Consider the following 16,509-nt stretch of genomic DNA (forward strand, 5'->3'; position numbering starts at 1 on the left):
CACAGGTTGGGCCAGAAGAGTCCAGATTGAAGGATTTTGGTGCAGGTTCTAGATGTGCTATGGTGTCCCCCACACGGTGCAGAATGACAGTGTGTTATTATGCTTCTTATCTCTTCCTCGGGTACACAACGTCTAAAGATTCCATCGGGGCCTCTTTTGAAAAGGAGTGGGTCGTCCCAATAGTAATGTTTTAGGTCATGGAAGAATTTCTTCTTCTGTTGGTAGCTTAGATCAGGAGGAAGCACACCAGCAGCTAGGTAATTTACGAAATCTGCATACCAAGGTGTGTCAAATCGGGCTAAAGCTATTTCAGCTAATTTGTTGGTTTCAGAGTTTGGACGGTATGGTTCGAATTCATTTGCTTCTAATTGGGCGATGAGTCTTTCATAAGGGAAATCATCGTCAATTGGTACTTGTTCGGGTTTCAGATTTTCCAATCGAGAGAGGTGGTCTGCTACGACATTTTCAGTGCCTTTCTTATCTTTAATTTCCAGGTCGAATTCTTGCAGTAACAAGATCCATCTCAAAAGTCTTGGTTTAGCGTCCTTTTTGGTTAGGAGGTACCTAATGGCGGCGTGGTCAGTGTATATGATTATTTTGGCTCCTACCAGGTAAGAACGGAATTTGTCTAATGCGAATACGACAGCTAATAATTCTTTTTCTGTCGTGGCATAATTCATCCGAGCTTCGTCTAGGGTTCTACTCGCATAATATATGACATGTAGTTTCTTATCCTTTCTTTGTCCTAGAACGGCTCCTACAGCATAATCACTTGCGTCACACATTATTTCGAAAGGCTCATTCCAGTCGGGAGGTTGCATGATTGGCGCAGAGATCAATGCTTGTTTAAGCGTTTGAAATGCTTCAGTGCATTTATCGGTGAAAACAAATTCGGCGTCTTTCATGAGTAGTTCAGTTAAGGGTTTGGTTATTTTAGAGAAATCTTTAATGAAGCGTCGGTAAAAACCAGCATGTCCCTGAAAACTTCTTATTTCTCTAACGGTTTTGGGAGGTTGAAGGTTTTCGATAATTTCGATTTTTGCTTTATCTACTTCGATTCCTCTATCTGATACGATGTGTCCAAGTACAATTCCTTGTCGAACCATGAAATGGCATTTTTCCCAATTAAGGACTAGGTTTACGCTTACGCATCGTCTAAGCACCATTTCAAGGTTTTCTAAACATGTTTCAAAACTTCCTCCACAGACAGAGAAGTCGTCCATAAAGACCTCCATTATCCCATCTAGGAAGTCGGCAAATATTGCCATCATGCATCTTTGGAAGGTCGCAGGTGCATTGCAGAGTCCAAAAGGCATTCGTCTATAGGCGAATGTACCATAAGGACAGGTGAATGTGGTCTTCTCTTGGTCGTCGGGGTGGATAGGAATTTGGAAAAATCCGGAGTATCCATCCAGATAACAAAAATGTGAGTGTTTAGCTAGGCGTTCGAGCATTTGATCTATGAAAGGTAAAGGGAAATGGTCTTTTCGGGTAGCTTTATTTAGCTTCCTATAGTCAATGCACATCCTCCATCCAGTTTGGGTACGTTGTGCTACAGATTCTCCTTTTGCGTTAGTGATTACAGTGACTCCTCCTTTCTTTGGTACGACGTGAACGGGGCTAACCCACTTACTATCGGATATAGGATATATTATTCCAGCTTCTAGCAGTTTTTGGATTTCCTTTTTAACCACATCGCTCATAATAGGATTTATTCGCCTTTGATGTTCCCTAGAGGTTTTACTATCGTCTTCGAGCATAATGCGGTGCATACACAGAGAAGGGCTTATACCTTTTAGATCTGATATGTTGTATCCTAAAGCGGTAGGGTATTTTCTTAGGACATTAAGTAATTTTTCAGTCTCGGTTCGTCCTAAGTTGGCGTTCACTATAACTGGTCGGTTTAGTTCTTCGTCTAGAAATTCGTATCTAAGATCGGTAGGAAGTGTCTTCAGCTCTATAGCAGGTTTCTTTGGTCCAGGTATAGGATCAGGGGTTAAAGCTAAGCATTCACTCAGGTGGTTATCTTGATATTCCTCACGCCAGTTGTCATCTTCAAAAATTGGCGGCATAGGAATTCTTAGGGTTTCGGTTTCCTTATTTGGTTCGAATTTTATTTCCTTGACACACTCGTCGATTATGTCAGCAGAACAGCATGTGTCAATTATAGAAGGTGCTTTTAGGAATTGGGAAAGGATAAATTCTATTTTCTCTTCTCCTACTTCGAAAGTAAGCTTTCCTCGCTTTACATCTATAATTGCACCAGCGGTCGCTAAAAATGGTCTTCCTAAAATGATCGAGATGTTAGAATCTTCTTGGATATCCATAATGATGAAGTCAGTTGGGATGTAGAATTGACCTACACGAACAGGGATATTCTCTAACATTCCTACAGGATATTTAACTGAACGGTCTGCTAGTTGAAGAGACATTCTTGTTGCTTTAAGCTCACCTAGATTGAGTTTCTTACAGGTTGAAAGAGGCATCAAACTAACACTAGCTCCTAAATCGCACAAGGCTTTCTCTATGATGGTTTTTCCAATTACGCAGGGTATAGAGAAACTACCAGGGTCTTTCAGTTTTGGAGGCATGTTGTTTTGGATGATAGCGCTACATTCAGCGGTAAGTGTTATAGTTTCGTTATCCTCGAGTTTCTTTTTGTTTGATAAGATTTCTTTTAAGAACTTAGCGTACGAAGGCATCTCAGTTATGGCTTCAGTGAATGGTATGGTTATGTTTAATTGCTTCAGAAGTTCTACAAATCTTTTAAATTGCGCTTCGGTTTTTGATTTAGCTAATCTTTGAGGGTAAGGAATTGGTGGCTTATAAGGTGGTGGTGGAACATAAGGTTTCTCTTTTTCGGGTTCCACTTCGTTATTGGTCTCATCAGTCTTAGCAGTTTGTTCGTCGGTTGTTTTCTTTTGGGTTTCCTTTGGCTCTTGTTGTGACATGGGTACGTTTTGGGTTCTAGGATCTATGGGTCCATCGTAATTAGTTCCACTTCGTAGTGTTATCGCGTTCGCATGTCCTTTAGGATTAGGTTGTGGTTGAGCAGGAAACGTGCCAGCAGGGGCAGCAGTAGGTGCTTGTTGTTGAGCTACTTGTGAGATTTGAGTTTCTAACATTTTGTTATGCGTAGCTAAAGCATCTACTTTGTTCGATAGTTGTTTTAGTTGCTCGCTATTGTGGATGTTTTGATTCAGGAAGTCTTTATTGGTTTGTTGTTGGGAAGCTATGAAGTTCTCCATCATGATTTCTAGGTTTGACTTCCTAGGGGTGTTTTGAGCAGCTACAGGCGCTTTTTGGTAGCCAGGTGGTACAGCAGGTGCTTGTCCAGGCGCGTACAACGCATTGTTGTTCTTATAAGAAAAATTCGGGTGGTTTTTCCATCCAGGGTTGTACGTGTTAGAATAAGGGTTTCCTTGAGCGTAATTTACTTGATCAGATGGGACTCCAGTCAAGAGTTGGCATTCAGCAACTACATGCCCAGTCAATCCACAAATCTCGCAGTTAGGTGCTACAGCGGCAGCGGTGGCTGAAGGAGTGATGGTCAAATTCTCGATCTTTTGAGTTAAAGCGTCTACTTTAGCGTTAACGCGGTCTATACCACTAATTTCGTACATTCCCCCTTTGGTTTGGGCTTTCTCTAGAGCGGCGCGTTCTCCTCCCCATTGGTAATGGTTTTGTGCCATGTTCTCTATGAGTTTGTATGCTTCATCATGGGGTTTGTCCATTAATGCTCCGCCAGCAGCGGCATCTATAGTCATTTTAGTGTTATATAAGAGACCACCATAAAAGGTATGGATGATCAGCCATGGTTCGAGTCCATGATGAGGACATATTCAAAGCATGTCCTTGTAACGTTCCCAAGCTTCGAAAAGCGATTCGTTATCTTTCTGGGTAAATCCGTTGATTTGACCTCTAAGCATAGCAGTTTTGCTAGGCGGAAAGTATCTTGCTAAGAATACTCTCTTCAATTCGTCCCACGTAGTTATGGAATTGGAAGGCAGGGATTGAAGCCACGCTCTCGCTCTATCTCTCAAGGAGAAAGGGAAAAGGCGTAATCGAATAGCTTCGGAACTAACGTTGTTGGCTTTGATAGTGTCGGCGTATTGCACGAACACGGATAAATGGAGATTGGGGTCGTCTACAGGGCTTCCAGAGAATTGATTCTGTTGAACAGCTTGGACCAGTGAAGGTTTCAGCTCGAAATTGTTCGCTTCAATCGCAGGTGGTGCGATACTTGAATGCGGTTCAGCGCGCGAAGGAGCGGCATAGTCTCTAAGAGGACGAATAGCAGCCATCTCTAACTTCGGGGTGATTTGATTGATTTGATCAGTAAAATTCAATTCCTGATTAATCGGAATTTCTGCTACTTCGGGAAGGTTGCGAGCTCGACGTTTAACGTTAATGAAACGTTCGATCTCGTTAATTCGTTGTATTAAGTCTCCTCCTTGTGAACGAGTATTTGGCATACAATCGTTCAAAAAGAAAGGGAAGAATTTTCCTAGTCTCTACGGTGTAACAGTGAGTTACGATATCGACTTAAATAGTCCCCGGCAACGGCGCCAAAAACTTGATCGCGACTTTACGTGTCTATAAATATGATAACTGCAAGTGCACAGTCGTGTCGTGTAGTTTTAAAAGATATCGAATCCACAGGGACTATGAATCGATCTACCGTTATCTAAGGTTACTATGTAAAGCTAGGAGTACTAAAATTTTCGATTGTTCCTAAGGGAAAGTGATTGTGAGAAAATAAAGAATAATAATAAAAGACAGGCGTCAGTATGTATTTCGTTTAACTAAAGGTAATCCGAAGGTCCATTGGTTTTCGCATAATTAAATTAAAAATCTTTACTAATTCCAATTGATTAAAAATCCTCGTCTCAAACTTTCGCTCTGTTGAGTCAGACTACTGTCCTAATCCTAATGTACGCTTTCGCCATCCCATTAGATTTTAGAAGAGCTTTTTGGAAACAATGTAATTAATAAAATGCTTGTTTTACGAGGTTGTTATCTATTTAAATCTCCTAATCTCAAACTTTCGCTCTGTTGACTCGGAGCAAGCTAATACCCCTAACGTACGCTTTCGCCATCCCGCTCGAGTGTAAAAACAATTTTTGAAAATAAATAAGTTCCAATTAGTTTTAATACGCTTTCGCCATCCTTAAAACTAATGTCCTATGTCTACTATCCAGTTAAAGATCTCAAACTTTCGCTCTATTGATTTTAACCTTTGACCGTCCTAATCCCTCAAACTTTCGCTCTATTGGTTTTAAGACTTACTAATTAAATTAGACATACAAACCAAAAACAAGTGATATTTAATAAAACATAATTTAAGCCAATTTATTTCGGACCCCTACGGTTAACTTACTTTACATACCGACACCTCTAGTATTTTAGCCAGACATATTAATACGATTAAACATACATATATTGGTTTGGTTCATAATAATAAGCATATTAAATGGCATATAATATATCATGCAGATAAATAATATAAATAAGGCGGTAAATAAAAAAAACCTGAATTAAAATAAATCTGGATTGAATTGAATCTTGAAGTACTCGAACTTCCACCACAAGTTGGCTGGATCGTTCTTCAGAATTTAAATGGCAGAAAATAAAAAACAAGGAAAATAAAGCGATAAATCTAACGTAAGGCTAGATCTATGAAAAGTTCACAACAATTTCCAGTGTAGAAATCGTTGTGAGAAAATAGACGGTTAAATGAAAACAGAATAAGGAAAAGCAGTTCGCGGTACAATTTCGGCAGCACTTCGTTGGCAGGAAATCGGACCCTTTGGACTGAAGTGGCTGCCTCTATTTATAGGTGAGGCTTTGCAGTTGCTTTGCGTGAAAAACGGGACTTTTTGCAGACCGGGACTTGGAGACGTGCGTCTCCTATTCTTCAGGGAGACTGGGTACGTGACCTGAGACGTGCGTCTCAAGTGGAGAAGATGTAGGAACATGGAGACGTGCGTCTCCCTTTGCTGACGTGGCATGGAAGATGTGGAGACGTGCGTCTCCACTTGCTGGGCAGGTTTGGGCCACGCAATTTTGTTCCTTTGTGGGCTGGTTCGTCTCTTTTGGGCCTTTTGGGTCCTAATTGCACCCCTCTTTAGTTTCGGCACCCTTTTCGTCTTTTAAGCATAAATATTGGTCATTTAAGCTCGATTTTCTTTCCTTTTCGCAAATAGTCGGAATTGAAGTGTAAAACCTGAAACAAAGCAAATACACGCGTAATATCATAATAAATTGACATAATAAATGGAAAATGCTATAAATATCTATGGTTTTTAGGTTAAATATACGATATAAAATCGTGTTATCACATACAACAAAAAGGTGAAAGGTAAAACTTTTAGCAATAATGACTTAGTTTGGAAAGTTATATTACCCATAGATCGAAGGAATCAAGCACTTGGTAAATGGTCCCCACACTGGGAGGGACCCTTTCGAATCTTGAAAGTATTTTCGAATAACGCTTACGAGATAGAAGAGTTAGCGGAAGATCGCAGGATTTTGAGAGTAAACGGGAAGTATCTGAAGAGATACAAACCAAGCATGCATGAAGTGAAGATTGCAATAACGTAGATATCAGAGTATACTACATAAGCCAAAATGGTTGAACTAACACCAAAATGGCTTTGTTATCCAAACAAGCATGTATATCAAAAAATTAAAAGAAGAAGACGAGTAAATTTCAAAATATCTTCCATAAATATTAAGAGGATACATTCATGACAAGAGGTTTGGTGTCCAAAACATGGAAGATTACAAAAAGAAACTAAAGCGAATAAAAACCTAAACTAAAACACCTCCTAGTTGATCCTCTGGTCTAAACCTTCCAAAGGCAGCAGGGGCAAGCTCTCCGCCTCGAACATATTCATCGACCCAGAGTTGCGCATCCTTCTCACTATTCCCTTTTTAAGGAATATGTAAGACAAGAGCCTTCCATATGGAAGACAGGTCACAACCCCTTGACGGGAAGCAGCCATGGAAACGGCTTCGACAAGCCCTTTGAAGATCATTAAAGGGAAGTTGATTTTCTTCCCACGAAGGGCACAGAGGATAGACTCCAAGTCATCCACCATGGTGCTGTTTTGGTCATGGTTTCGTGGTTGAAAGTTACCCACGAGCAGTTGATGCCAAACCCTGATGACCTTGGCACTATAAGGGTCGTTGTCTATGAGAGTCCTCAACAGAAGATGAGTCGTCATGTTGAAGCTATTATCATCAAAGGTTTCGCCAGAGTTGTTGCATCTCATCAAGTTAGAGATGGTGGAAGGAGTGATTCTGATTTGGGCACGTCGAACTTCAGAGACTATGGTAGTTCTTCCCTCTGGATCTATGTGTAAAGACGCAAACATCCAGAAATCAGCCAGCATGTTGGGATAAACTGGTCCTTCCAGGATTTTATAGTAGAAATCAGGTTCTTGATTGGCGAAGAGAGCACCAATGCTGATGAAGTTTTCATCAAACTATTCTTCAGAAATTTTGAACTCTTTCTTTATGCAAGCTCTGATGTTGTTGTAAGTAGGAGGTTGCGCCAAGAAGAGAAGGAGAAGGTTTAAAAAAGGTTTGTTTTTAGGCTGTATGTTTCTGAGAAACAGAGAAAGAGAAACAAACTTTTGAGCAAAGGTTTCAAATAAGTGTGAAGGAAGAAATGTGATATTGAACCTTTATATAGATCTGGGGCAATAGACGAACGGTTTAATTTTTAATGATTGATTAGACTGCGTTTGGTATTCCAAAGAGGAGTTATGGCTTCCGCTGTTTCCCGCCCTTGGAAGTTGAAATGTAATCATGAGAAACTGGTGCACGCACGTCTTAAAAAAGACGTTTTGAAGAAAGTGACGTCATCTTTTAATAATGGTTACGGCTAGGGGAGTGGAAACGTCAAGTCTAGACTGAAAGGGGTGCGAAGGATAGTCAGGTCACGTGCTTATATTTATTAAGATTACTGTGACAATTAAATATATTTTGACAAGATTTGAAGAATTGCCAGAGTCTTACTCATGATCATTTCAAAATGGTATAGAATATGTAAACTGGCAAACAAAAGGTCTACATAGATATATCCCTGGTGGAATTCGATTACAAGATAAACCAATGTGCATTATAGAAAAGTCATTACAAGAGTCGAAAGGACTAATTAAAATCTCTAGGAAGAGTGTCTTTTATCTTCGAATACTGAATCACCCAGGAAGACATGCGAAGTTCAATCAGGGCCCTTTGTTTCTTCAGTTCGTCAATTTCAGGAACTAGTTTTCGTGCAGCCTTGAAATGTTGGATTCCTAAACGTGCAACTTCAGTCAATTCCTGCTCATTGATTTGTTGAATGGTTGCCTTGCGAGATTCAGCCTCCTTTATCTTTTCTTCAAGCTGGACAATCTCTTGTTTCCAGGATTGGATATTCTGCTCACATTCATCATACTCTTTCTGTTTCTCTGAGCGTTTAAGCTTGAGAGCATCACCTTTCTTCGACGCATCAGTAGCGGCTTTCCAAGATGAACTATGAGAAGCCATCTTCGTAGTAAGTTGATCCTCAATATGGCAACGTCGAAGAATGTTTGATTGGAGTTGTTCAATCAGGGAACCCAACAAAACAATCACCTCTGAGACTTCTTTTGAAACCAGAAGAAGATCCACCTTTTTCAGAAGTTGATTCAAGCTATGACTTTTGATAGGATCCTTGCTAAGAATTTCGACGAGGTTGGTTTCGAAGAACTTTTCCTTTATCTGATGAAGAAGGACGAAAGTATCCTCTTTATTACCAGATTCTTGTTGTACAGCTGGAGAAGTTTCGAGCTCAGAAGGCGAAATATTATCAATATCCATCATAGCCTTGAGGAAGCTGAGAGGATCAGTTTGTTTAAGCTGCTCCAATTCTGAAGGAGTAGGCTTTGCTGGGGCAGGAGTCGAAGTAGTTTCAGGATAAACTATGGTCCCAAAAGGTGTGGTTTCGTGGGGAACTACTGTGGCTAACTTGGAGGTTTCTTCCATGACATCTTGTTCAGATAAAGTGTCCTCACTACCAGATGGATGACCAGCTGCATTGTTGCTACCTGAACATTATTGGTCTACTTTTTCGTTCTTGTGGGTAGGTGGAGAATCATCAGTTGAATGGCTCCCTTCGACTGCTGTACTAGGAATGATAGTCGCAAGAGGCTGAGCGTCTTCGATCACTGGTGAAAGCACATGAGATTTACCTGCATGAAATAATTAGAACATGTTATGGTAAGGAAGGTTTCAAGAAATCTCTTCGCTGTAAAAAAGAATATGCATTTACCTTGGAGGTTGTCAAGATCAATATTAAGAGTGAAGGATTTGAGGTCAGAAGTGGCTGTGCCAACATCATCCTACAATCATAAGGTAAAATGTTAACTTAATTATTTTAAGTTAAAAATTTATAAAGATGATTAGGTTGGGAAATCCAAATACCTTAGCTAGGATGTTATCTAGGCTCGAATTGTGGCTCTCGACAACGAAAGCGTTACTACCACCTTTCAAAGGTGATTCTTCAGAAGATACCTTGTCACCCGGAGAAGTAAGTTTCGAAGACCCAGATCCCTTTTCTTTTCCTGAAGGAGTAGCGGCCTTCTGCCTTTTCTTTTGGGCTTGTCTGGTTCGAGGTGGAGATTTGTCATCATCATCTGAGACAACTATTGGAGAGGTTTTTCGCTTCGAATGTGGTGGAGGCTTCGAACTCTGAAAATATAAATTGGGTGAGGTAAGTATGATTCATGTAACATACAAATGAAAGATAAAGTATGTATATACCATGGGTTTCTTGTCAGCAGTGATAGAGTCACTCTCACTGGGCTTGTTGCTTTGCGAAACTTCAGAAGCTTTCTGCGCAGGGAGTTGTTTGATCTTTTTCTTTCGAGCAACAGTTGTAGTTGAAACTGGGATTAGTATTTCAGCGGAAAAGGAATGTTAGTAAAAAATTTGTCTAAACCCAAACCTTCAGGTATTGGAGTCAAGACACGAACATGTTCAAGATCTATATGGAGATGTCCTTTGAAAGTATCCAGGGTATGCTTAGTCGAGACCACTTGTTCAGCGCGTTTTTTAGTGCTTTCTTAAAGAATTTTAAAAACATTCCCACACACGAACCAGTCTGGGAAAGGAGGGCTTAAAGCCACACCAAAATCAGCGCTTGGCAGTGGAGGGAATTTTGGAGGATTAAGTTTGAAAGCCACTTCATAACGCAGTTCTGGTCGAACAGACGAGGGCAGTTTCAACTTATCCAGTTTAGCAGAAAACTTTTCGCGCAAAGTGACTGCAGCCTCACGAACGGTCCGACTAAGATCATCAGGCCTGTAAATGGTTTCAAAGAACTTTTGAAAGGCTTGTATTTCTTTAATATGAGTCGAAGTACCTTTTTGAAATTTTTCCTGCACATCAGCAAAAGCTTCAGTTAGTTCGCGAGTAAGGCTCTCAGCGTCAAAGATTTGCGTGGTGTAATAGTCCGTCCACCATTGTTGAAAATCCGGAGTAGAGTAAAATGAGGGATCGAAAGGGATAGGTGAAAGATTGGTCACACCAGCATATCTGGCAATTTTTGACTCACATTCTTCTTTAGTCAGATGTAAAGTGTGTAAACACATGTGGTTCCTTTTCTCGTACAGACATTTGGGTTTTACTTGAACCAATCCAAATTGCCTTGATACCAGATTTGGTTGGTAGCAGAGGATAACATATTGGCTTTTGGAGGGGCGAAGACGGTGATAGAATAACCTTGGGGTAAGGAAAGCTCCCCAAATAGTCATAGATTCAGTCTCTTGATCTTGAGATGTTGGTGGAAACTTTCGAGTGAACCATTCGGGACCCACTGTCCTATTTACGAACGGAGCCATCGAAGGGCTGAATTGATGACACCGAGCAAACATCATGACATATGCTAGAAAGTGCTCGCGAAGTTTACCAGTCTCTTCTTTTGGGGTTTGCGAAGCCAACCTGGTTCCTTCTACAGTTCGATTTTTAATATCTGGATCTTCTTCATTCACAACACCTCGAAATGGGAGTTGAGCCTCGAAAGTAGCATTGAGCCACAGTTGGAGCAGCCAAAAGGGGCCAGCAAAAAGCAAAGAACCTGTTTTATAATTCTTTACAAGGTCTGTTGCTTCACCTAGGTTCTCATAGAGAAACCCTAGAATTAACTAGCTCAGGTTTAGTTTTGTTCCAGCATAGAGTTGATTAGCCATACAGAGATATCTTTTTGCCACTTGTATGGACCTAGAACAGAAGACGCACCTCGAAAGCCATAAGGCTAAGAAAGCAATGTGCTCTTCGTCTGAGACTACTTCATTATTTTCGTCATGATACTTTTGAATGAATGCAGTATAAGTAACAGTTGCTTCATTGAAGTTAATAGTATCGGTATCCATGACGTTGGGGTCGAAAGGTTCTCCGGTTGGTCGAAGCCCCGTAATGGCAGCTATGTTGAAAAGCGTGGGGGTGATCATTCCACATGGAAGATGGAAAGTGTTGTGGGAAGCATCCCAGAAATAAACTGACGCAACTAACATGGTTTGGTTGTATTCTAAACCAGTCTTGGACAGTTGGATTAAATCATAAATGCCCAGTTCTTGCCAAAAAGAAGCCTTGTGTTTCTCTACTCTTGCCAACCAGGCATAGTATAGTTCAGGGTCTTTTGCTAAGGGAATTGACCTAAAAACTTTCACAAAATTGGTTACATAGTTTAACCTAATTTTCTCTAGGGATGAAGGGTTTACGATCGAAGTGTTTTCTGTATCATCAGGCTTTGATGAAATAGGACGGCCATCTTCATCTATTTTGTTCTTACTAACTAACGGCCCAATTTTATAATAAGCAGGAAAGAATTTATTCAGAGAAGGGTTAGTTTCTCCTGGTAAAGGACCCATGAAAGCATGAGTTTTCCCAGAAAGTTCAAAAGGAATGATTACCTGAGAAGCGTAAATGGCGCGCACTTCCGCAGAATTTGGGTTTGGTATGTACTCTTGATCCCCCATCTGTGTAGATTGTTGAAGTTTCAAAGCTGGTTGAAGAATATTTGAGGAAGACGCCATGAGTAAGTTTGATTTTTTGGAATGGGTTTGAATATAATCAGGAGTGTTCTTTTCTGTGGAGAAATAAGGAAATCAGAGGTGAAAGTTATGTGAAGGTTAAAGTTTCGGTATTTAAAGGTTTAACGGAAACCCTTTCAAATCTTTTGGGTAAAAGCCAAGAGACACGCGGCAGGCGTTGATTTCATCCAACGGCGGTCGAATAGTTATTAGCTTTACTCCTAGTATATAGGAGTAATGATAAGGAAGTAAGACCAGAACGTGGGAATGTAAGTTATGAGTAGACATCTTTGAAAATGACAAGACGTTTTGGAAACAGAGTCAAAAATGATTATGACGTCAGTCAATGATCTTGGAACTCAAAAACGAAATCTTGTTACAGCAAGAAACGCCTATTTCTTTTGTTTTTCGAAACAGGCATTTATTGGGGGCAATTTGTTAGCTGAAGATTTTGTTTAGGAAGAAATGTCCTTCGAAGGTCCGAAATTCGAAGGAGGTGGTTACTGATGACCATCTTTGAAGATAGGGAATGGCTACTGATGGCCATGCTTCGAGAATGATGTTTAAGTTGAGACAAAGATAGTGAGCACCAAAGCTAAATTTGAGAAGAATAGTCTTTGGGACTTAGACGTTTTTGCGAAATATGCGAAGTACTGAAGCTTAGCGTGTTTTTGTGGCGTTCTCGATTGTAATTATGTTGCCACGCGTCAAAGGAGGATTCAGGCGGGATGATTTGAATTTCGAAACAGTTTATGTAACCGCACGAAGACAGATGGCATCCCTGGATTTTCTATAGGCAACGTGGCATTAGATTAGTCTAGGACCGTTAGGGTCGAAATTAGTATAAATAAGGGTCTTAATGTTAGGATTTCGTGTGTTCATTTTGTACAAATCACTCACATATTGCTCAAGTATCAAGTGTTAAGAGAAAGAGTTCGCTGAGAAATGTACGTATGACACCAACACCAATTTAAATACATGTGTATTTTCCTTTATTCAAGTATCTTTCGATATTATTATGCTTTCTTTTATTTTTTGTCATTTACATTCTCGCACTCTTTATTTTCATGTCGTTTATCTTCGAAATATTTAACTTTTCTGCACTTTAGGATTCTCGCACTTTTACAAGTTTTGTCTTATGTTTTATCTCTAACTTTCGCTAGTGTTATATTTACGTGTATAACAAGGTGATTGCTAATCTTTATTTATTTGATTAAGCATTTCTTATTTCGAGACACGCCAATCATAGACACAATTAAAACTATCATGAATAACAACCTATTTGACTATGTCCTAGGATCAATCTAGTCGATCCTGCGAGTAACCAAATCATATTTATTATTGTGTGGAAGACTAGCGGTTGTTTACCGGAAATCACTGTAAACAACACTATATGACAGTGTATAACTGGCCAGCTAGTATTATCAAAAGAATCGAGATTTGGATGCGTAATTTCATTTGGAGCGGCAATCTGGAAAAGAAAAAGTTTGTCACCGTGGCCTGGAAGCAATATTGCGAGAACATTAAAGAGGGAGGGTTAAGGATCACTTCTCTCAGGCATTTTAATACGGCAACCAATGTTCATCAGTGCTGGAACTTTGCGACAATCAAGCAGGATTGGGCTATGTTGCTAACAGCCAGAGTTAGAAGAAATTGTGGCTACATTAGATACTCCATCAAATCATCTCTTTGGAATAGTATCAAAGATTATGTTGGCTTAGTTTTGGAGAATACTCAATGGATTATTGGTAATGGCAAGGCTACTAATTTTTGGTTGGACAATTGGTTGGGAGTTCCTTTGATTAATACCTTCAATATTCCTGCTCGTTTTCACAAAATCCTGTCCTCAAAAGTCTGTGATTTTGTTAAAGACGACAGCTGGAAATTTCATGAGAACGTTATTACGGTTTTCCCTGGCCTTATAGCCCTCGTCAGTTTAATCAATTTACCTCTGGTTCAGTCGGCTGATGGACTCTTCTGGACAGACTCTGTTAACGGTTCTTTGAGCTTGAAGCTAGCCCGCAATTTCCTTCACCCTCCAATGACTTCGACTTCGTGGAAATGTTTCCCTTAGAATCCTAATATTCCTTCCTCTCTATCTATGATAGTATGGAGGCTTATTAATAATAAAATTCCCACAGACAATATTCTGTCTAGGCGAGGGATTCATTTTTTTCCTTCGATCTGCAGCCTTTGTCGTGCGCATCAGGAAATGATACAACACTTATTCTTCGACTGTTTGTATGTGAGGAATTTATGGCATTGGCTTATTGATGTTTCTGGTTCGTAGTACCGGTTTGTCTCGGTTAGGATTGTTTCGACGTAATTAAGGGTTGTTCTTCACCGCATGCTGTTGACGTTTTCACGGCATGTGTGGTAAATATTATGGTGCAGGTGTGGAATGTTAGACGCTGGCCTATAGATCTAGAGGGGGGGTGAATAGATCTCACTAAGTTTTTACAGATTTTTCTACAGACTTGAGCGAAAGCGGTTCTGAATCGACTTGCGTCTATTCTGGACCGCTATTGCAAAGGTCGTATGTGTTTCAAAACCAAATAGTAAGTGGAATTGATGGTGAAGTAATATGATAGCTAACCAATACGTTTAACAACTGAAATCCAATTAACTTCTAGATTGACAACTTTGATTTGCAATGCAGTAAGATTGGATTAAGCAAAAACACAAACACTTGGTGATAGGTTCAAATTGATAGTGATTCAAGTTGTGGTGAATTGTGATGTTTGTGCAGAATTTTAATTCACAATTTTAACACTTGAATCGTTGATCAATTTTGCACTTATAACCAATTATGAACAGAAAGTAAAAGAGAAAGTAAAAGCGACAAGAACACGATATTTGTTTAGGCAGTTCGTCGATCGTCCTCGCTACGACTACGTCTGCCCCCAATTCCAAATTGAAATTGGGTAATCTTTCATTAATGTTGAAAGTAGTATATACAAAGAAGATAACAAAGCGATAAACGATAAACCAATTATGTCGATCCTTTGAATCTTCTTCCCCCTTAATCTTGAGCCAGATCAAGGTTATCCAAGAGCTTCACTTTGATTCCCTTCTGCAGTGTCTTGATTCCTTGAACTCCCCGTTCCTCAATCGTTACACTCAGCCGAATCCTCAATGAACGCCTCTTGATAAAAACCCCCAAGAACCACCCGTCGTGGAGGACAAAACCCGCAGATTTTATTCACCAACAAACCCCACAAACCTTCACCCACTAGGAATCTTCAATTCCGTTCCATGGACGTTATCGAACTCATCACTAACCCGCAACGCAAGAATGATTATGTGTAATTGTGTTGGAGATGATGAAGAACGAAGATGAGAAGCGTTTGTGTATCTTTCAGTCGTTGGTGTTGCTTGAATAATTACCCTTGCACAATATATATGATTGCATAACAGTTAGAACCAAGAAAAACTGATTTTTGAACTTTCTTGATCAGTTAGGTCGACCACTTGTAGTGCTTAGGTCGACCTAACAGAGCTTGCAGAATTTTTCTCTCAGTTAGGTCGACCTGTTGAAGGAGTAGGTCGACCAGAATCCTCTTCTGATGCATTCTGGGGACATTTTCACAGATTAGGTCGACCTAGTTGCCATGTAGGTCGACCTAGCAGACTGATGTGAAGATTTCTTCATTTTGAGTCGACCTAAATGGTCTGTGAGTCGACCTAGCAGAGGTATATGGATTTTCCTTCATTTTAGGTCGACCTAGGTTGACAGTAGGTCGACCTAACTGCTGATTTTCTGCATTTTTCATGTCCCGCTTGTGTTAAGTCGACTTATATGCATAGTGGATCACCTTGTGCTTTCATGAGTGATCAAATGCTTTGCTTTTCTGATTCCTCCTTGTTGTTTGAATGCTCATTTGAGTTTGCCATAAATCAAAAACCTCTTTGAGTGTAATCTTGTATTCACAAACTCCCCCTTTTTGATGATGGCAAACCAATACTCAAAAGCTTTGGTAGTAAGTGACAAGGACTCAAAAAAGCTCCCCCGTACATCCAGCATCTATCTCTCAACAGGGCAATCTCTCACCAAAGCTCCCCCGTACATCCAGCATCTATCTCCCCCTTTGTCAACATCAAAAAGAGAAAACAGGAGAATAGAAGAGTAACAAGAGAACCATAGATAGTTAATGGTAGAATGAGACACATATGTGAGCAGGAGCAGTTTTTATGCATGAGGTCACTATAAGCATGTTAATTGATAGCATATTATAGTATCAATGATATTTTTGGAAGTGAACAACAATTACGTTACCGCTTTTTCAATATGACGCCTGGCTTGATGATGAACTACCTTTATGCTAAAGAAATGTTAGCAAGACAAATAGATATATACATAAAGTAAAGAAATAATATTAAGAGAAAACAAGCGTAATTAGCCCAAATTAGAGATATCGAGTATCCCTAATTCCCTACGAATGTTGAA

The 16,509-nt window shown here is 40.0% G+C and overlaps 1 non-coding gene across 1 annotated transcript; it reads left to right on the forward strand.

Annotated features, from left to right (window-relative positions):
* The first annotated feature begins 3,822 nt into the window (after window positions 1–3,822).
* LOC131615350 (small nucleolar RNA R71) lies at window positions 3,823–3,929 on the forward strand. The gene has a single exon (XR_009287769.1). It is a non-coding gene; the product is annotated as a small nucleolar RNA R71 (small nucleolar RNA).
* The last annotated feature ends 12,580 nt before the right edge of the window (window positions 3,930–16,509 follow it).

The sequence above is a fragment of the Vicia villosa genome, linkage group LG6 (genome assembly GCF_029867415.1).
Source record: "Vicia villosa cultivar HV-30 ecotype Madison, WI linkage group LG6, Vvil1.0, whole genome shotgun sequence".
Classification (NCBI taxonomy): domain Eukaryota; kingdom Viridiplantae; phylum Streptophyta; class Magnoliopsida; order Fabales; family Fabaceae; genus Vicia; species Vicia villosa.